Source organism: Pteropus medius, unplaced genomic scaffold (genome assembly GCF_902729225.1).
Source record: "Pteropus medius unplaced genomic scaffold, Ma_sr-lr_union100, whole genome shotgun sequence".
Classification (NCBI taxonomy): Eukaryota; Metazoa; Chordata; class Mammalia; order Chiroptera; family Pteropodidae; genus Pteropus; species Pteropus medius.
Genome location: NW_024350325.1, coordinates 5,734,262 through 5,740,261, shown reverse-complemented (window position 1 = coordinate 5,740,261; position 6,000 = coordinate 5,734,262).

Here is a 6,000-nt window from a genome sequence, read left to right as displayed (position 1 = left end):
TAAAGTGAGATTATTGCCGGTGCTACCTCACAGGGCTGCTGTGAGACTCACAGGCACCACTGCGCACGTAGCACCTGAACCATGCCAGTCAGGCAGTATCTACTCAGAAAGCATCAGCTGTTGTATTTCATTTGCTTTATTATTTGTATCTATGATTATTCCTATTAATAAAATTTCTGCAAGAGAACAAATGAATTATGGTGGGCCTTATCATGCCTGTTTTCCCATTAAAATTATTATTTGTCCAATAGGAGCTTGATATAAGGTTCACTGGTAAATGAACATTCAAATATAGCAGAACAGATTCTTTTTCTCACGATTACCAAAGAGGAAGAAATAATTGGCGAGAGTGGGGTAAGCTCATCAAAAAGAAAGGCATCAGCCCTAAGCCTTGAAGGCTGAGTAGCACTTTGCAAAGTCTAGAAGAGATGAGAGGACATTCCAAGCAGCAAGCATAGCTCAGGGAAAGAAGACATCAGAGATTCTGACAAGCTGTGGGAGAAGGAGACTGGAGAGGCTGCATCAGAGGATGCTAGCCCCAAACTATTAACAGACTGGAAAAGGGCATGCATGGTGCTGAGGTCTATTGGTTAAATAATAGTGAGGTACTACTGAACGTGTTTCCAGTAGGGATGAGATATGATACGACTTGTGCTTTATGAATATTATTGTGGTAGCAGGGGAAAATAGTAAAGATAGCAGAGAAAGGGAAAACAGAAGGACCATTGACTGCTCGTCTCAGGGAGAGTTGATGAGGACTGGCACTAAGGTGATAAAGACGAAGAGAAGATGCTGAGCTGAGAAATGTTTCTAAAGAAGATCTACATAGTTTAGTGATCAGTGATGATCGTACAGTGTCTAGCTTATGAGGCTGTAGAGATGGTGAAACCATAGAATCAGAAGATGCATGAGAAGAAGAGATTTGGAAAGGTAGATAAGGAGTTCAATTTTAAATACAGTAAGTTTGAAAGACCTAAAGGACATCCAAGTGTAGCTACCCAGAGAGACATCATTCTAGAATTCAGAAGGGAAGTAGAACCTAGAATTGTGAAGATATGTAGATTTATGAGTCACTGCTACTGGCACCGCCAGAGATCTTCAGCATGGATAGAAAAGCATCAAGCACTCCTCTTAAAATAAAGAGGAGACTATAAAGAAAATGGAAATAGAACACTCAGAGAGATTAAAAAAAAGAATAGCGCCAGTAGGGAACTATTGGGTTTCAAGAAGCAAGTGTTTAACTATCCCATGTATTACAGGAAGATCAAATAGAACAAGAACTGAGAAGAGGCCATTGGATCTGGCGATTGGGATGAGATCATGACTTTATTATGAGTGTTTTCTTTCTTTTTTTAAAAAAATTAAGTTTATTGGAGTAACATTGGTTAATACAATTATATAATTTTCAGGTGTACATTATCATTTGACATCTGTATATTCTATTGTATGTTTACCACCCAAAGTCCAGTTTCCTTCAGCTACCACATATTTGCTCCCCTTTACCCACTTCACCCTCCCCCTAAACCCTATATTTGACCCCCTTTACCCTGTTCACATACCCTCTCCTCCCCCACCCACTAGTAACCACTAGTCTATAGTCCATGTCCATAAGTTTCTATTTGATTGTCCTGCTCATTTGTTGCTTTTAGGTTTATATCTCACATATAAATGATATCATGTGATTTTTAACTTTTTCTGTCTGGTTTATTTCGCTTAGCACAATTATCTCGAGTTCCATCCATGTCACAAATGGCAGTATTTCATCTTTTCTTATGGCTGAGTAATATTCCATTGTATATTTCATTGGCTTCTTTAGCCAATCGTTTATCATAGTACACTTTGGTTGCTTCCATGTCCTGGCCACTGTGAATAATGCTGCTATGAACATCGGTGTGCAAATATCTTTTTGGATATGGGTTTTCAACTCTTTGGGGTAAATACTCAGTAGAGGGATTGCTGGATCATATGGTAAATCAATTCTCAGTTTTTTGAGGAACCTCCATACTGTTTTCCATAGTGGCTGTACCAATTTGCAGTCCCACCAGCAGTGTATAAGGGTTCCTTTTTCTCCGCATCTTCTCCAACATTTGTTATTACTTGTCCTGTTGATTATAGCTATTCTAAAAGGTGTGAGATGGGATCTCATTGTGGTTTTGATTTGCATTTCCCTAATAGCTAGAGATGTTGAACATCTTTATTATGAGTGTTTTCAATGGAGTGGTGAGGATAATAGAAAAAAATGAATGGAAAGTGAAGGCATTTGTTCATTCATTTATTCAACACATATTTATCAAGCACCTATTAGTTATCAGGCACTGTTCTAGGCCTTGAAGATACACTGGTAAACAGGACAAAGACCCCTGAAGTCACAGTTTGCACCCTAGCATTGTTTATAGAACACTCTTTAAATAACAGTCGCTAAGGATTTGAGAAGACAAGAGACTAGACAGTGTTTTGGGGAGAAAGTGAAGTCAAGGGGAGTGTTTCTTATAGGCTGATGAAGTTTGATCTTGTAGCTGAATCACTATAGGCAGAGAGGAGAGGTTGAAGAAGGAGATGAAGGGAGGGAGGAAAGAAGAGAGAAAGAGTGATGGAGAGACGAGAGAGATCAACCATACAGAACCCCCCATGGCTATGGAGTTAGTGTTTAGCCTTGGAAAGGTGAGGGGTCATTTATTACTCCAAGACAGTAAATAATTTGACCATTCACATCTAATGGCCTCCATTTTCCCTTTAAATTAACAGATAAGCTGAGATCAGATTGAAGGAGATTTGAGACAACAATTTGAAGAACTGAAGCAGGAAGTACGAAAGAACCAAAAGGCACAAAGTCAACATTAACTTCCAGGCAGAGTTGTATCCAGTTAAGCAATAAAAGAATGTGACAGCCAGCTTAACTCACCACACACTCGTCCATCTCCACTGGAGGCTGTGTGGATATTCCTCAGGCATATCTTCCTCATCCTTATCTCCCAGCTTTTGGGGCAATAGCAGATATTTATGTGGAGATCAAATTCCAAGAGATCAAAAACTTTCTTTTACATGTCAAAGCAATAGTTATTACTGAGTTTATTGGCCAAGTACTCAATTTGATTTCCTTTGGCATTTCTAATCACAGTGGAAAGAAGTCAACCTACTCTTCCCTGCTTTTCATTCCCAATCTCACCCCACTACCCCATTTGATCTCATAGAAATACCAATGAATCTGCCCCACTGCAGATTTTCAAATCCTCACAAGTGTTATTGAACCAACTGACCTTCAAGTCCAGCATTCAAAAAGCACAGAGAATGGTTAGATGGATTTTCTACAGTTAACTGCCACCCATTTCTTTGGTCTCATCACTTCTCTGATCTTGTCAGAAGAGGCCTCCGACTTTCCTCCTGGGGACATTTGTCCTGCATTCTCAATGGCAATGTGATTAATGAAACAATCCTAAGATCCAGACCTGCCTGACAGGGCAGTATCTTGTATTCATAGGTTTGTTAACTTCTTAACAGAAAGATCTTTGGGTTGGACACAACTGTCTTAGCCCTGTGTGTATATTGTCACAGTTTCAGTGCTGCTGGTGGAAGGTTCTGCTTACCCGTTTAGATGGTTCCCCTCAAGTGCCCCCTGCCAGGTTGATATTTACCCATTAGGGGCAGAACAAAGAAGCCTGGCCTGCTGATGACCAGGGGACATCTAATGGCCAGGGGACCCATGTCAGCCCAGCACTCGACTCTGATCTTGGGTTTCTTTTACATGTGGTGCACAAATACAAAGTGTGTTATCACTTCACATTATTTTACTTTCAACTTGTCTTTATATTTAATTGTGTCTGTAAAAATATAGTTGGATTTTTAAGAAAACCAAGCTTCCTTTTAGCTGTCTAGTTAGTTTATTAATATTTATTATAACTGCTGATATATTTGAGTTTAATTTTACTCTATTATTTAGGGCCTTTACATTACTCTGCTTCTTTTTCCCAATCCCCTTCCTTCTTGTCACTTTCGGAGGGACTTCCTAACTTCATATTTTCTTCTTTACCAATTTGAAAGTAATAAACTCTCTTTACTTTCCATTAAAATTTCACATCTTCATCTAATATAGTTGGAAAAAAATCAATATCTTTACGCTCCTGCAAAACAGTACAAGGAATTAGAATATTCTAACTTTGATAATGCCTTCCTGTGTGTGTAATAAACAGCCAATACTTTCTTTCCATTATCCTTTTATCTATTTACTTTTTAGCAATCTCTACCCAAATTCAGATATTAATTCATTATTGTACAGCCAAGGTTTGTTTGGATATGCCCACATAATTACATATTTATTTGTTGACATTATTTTTTGGATTTTAGACTTTCCTTCTCCCTGAAATATATCATTTAGTGAAGGTGTAGTGATGGTAGATTCAGTTTTTGTCTCAAAATATTGTTATTTCTCTTAGCACTTTAAAGAGATTACTCCGCTGTCTGTTGGCTTCTGTTAAGAAGTCTGCTGTTAATCCAATCCAATTTATTTTCTTTTTTTGTAGGTAAACCGTCCTCATTTTCAGGATTGTCTTTATCTGCAGTTTCACTGAAGATATAGATTTATTTTTACTTAACCTGCTTGAAATTTACTCTGCTTTCTAAATCTGAGCAAATGCTTTATCAATTCTTTATATAGTGCCTCTCCTGTATTATATCTATCTATTGTCTTCAGAATGGTCACACTGAAAGGATGAATAAATGCTCTAAGATTCCTGCCAGTTTAAATTGAGTCTTGCCTCTAAATAAGTTGCAAAAAAGCTTTCAGCCTTCAATTTCAGAGCTTATTTCCCTCTCTGTTTAGAGATCATAGAGATTTACTTATTTTGTCTTTTTATTTTTCCCCTAATTCTCCCCCCTTCCCCCCATTTCTACTCCTGACCTATGGATGTAGCCATTTCCCCTTAAGAACTGGATCTCTGAAGGCAGAGCGTCTCCTCCCACACGCTCACGGTGTGGACATGGAGCCTGCCACCCCCAGCGCACTCAGTACACTCAGGGGGCTTCACACCTCCGGGGCCTGGTCCGTGGCTCCACCTGAGGTGCGAACCCAGGACCTTCTGCGTGTATAGCAGACATGCTAACCACTACACTATGGAGCCACCCGAGATTTACTTTTTTTGATATGATATCCAAATCATTTCAATGGGTATATATGCTTATTTTTTAAAGTACCTCTAGGCATGTTGTTGAAGGAGGTTTTGTGGGGATATAAATACCTCAGCCCCATCTTGGGAGCTTGGCTGGGATGATTCTAAGCTGTGAGATGTTTGTTCCATACTGTTTGCCAGAGCTTCCTCCAGGTTTGAGCCTCTGCCTCACTGTGGAGCTGGTCTAAGAATGTACTTCTATTAAGAATGTACCACCTTCTCTTTCTGGAGGTACCTCCCAATTGCCCTGTAGGCTCCCTGTGCCCACCAAGGCCCTTCTTATTTCAGGATGTCCTCTATTATCCTGTTAGTGCTTGTGCAGTGAACCACACTTTTTTTTCATCAAACAATATTATTCAGGGGAAAGTACCTATACTCCAACATTAACAAGGAAAAAGGCCAGCACGTAAAGCTATATTATGTACAAATGCATAGGAATATGTCAAAGAAAATATTTCAAAAGTTTTAACAGTTCCCACTAGGGACACTGCTGCCCAGGTCTCTCAGATTTACCCAGGAAAAAATGGGAAGTGCTCAGACGCAGCTGTTGGCTAGAATTTGATCTCTGGGACAGTCCCCAGCTGTGGCCAATGTCCTATGCTGAACTGCATGGATGACCCAAATGCTCCTGCTGCCGTTCCTCCCTTTGCCCTTCATGCATTCCTCAGTTCTAGCCAACTTACAATGCAAAGTGTCTGTGAAACTCTGGACTTTTGTAACACGCAGAGGACTAAAATGACTATGGTTTTGGAGTTTGGCACAGAAGCGGCATTCCCAATGAGAACATCATGGGGCAGGCATAGCTTTTCTTGACTCAGTAGATAGAAATCTTAAATGT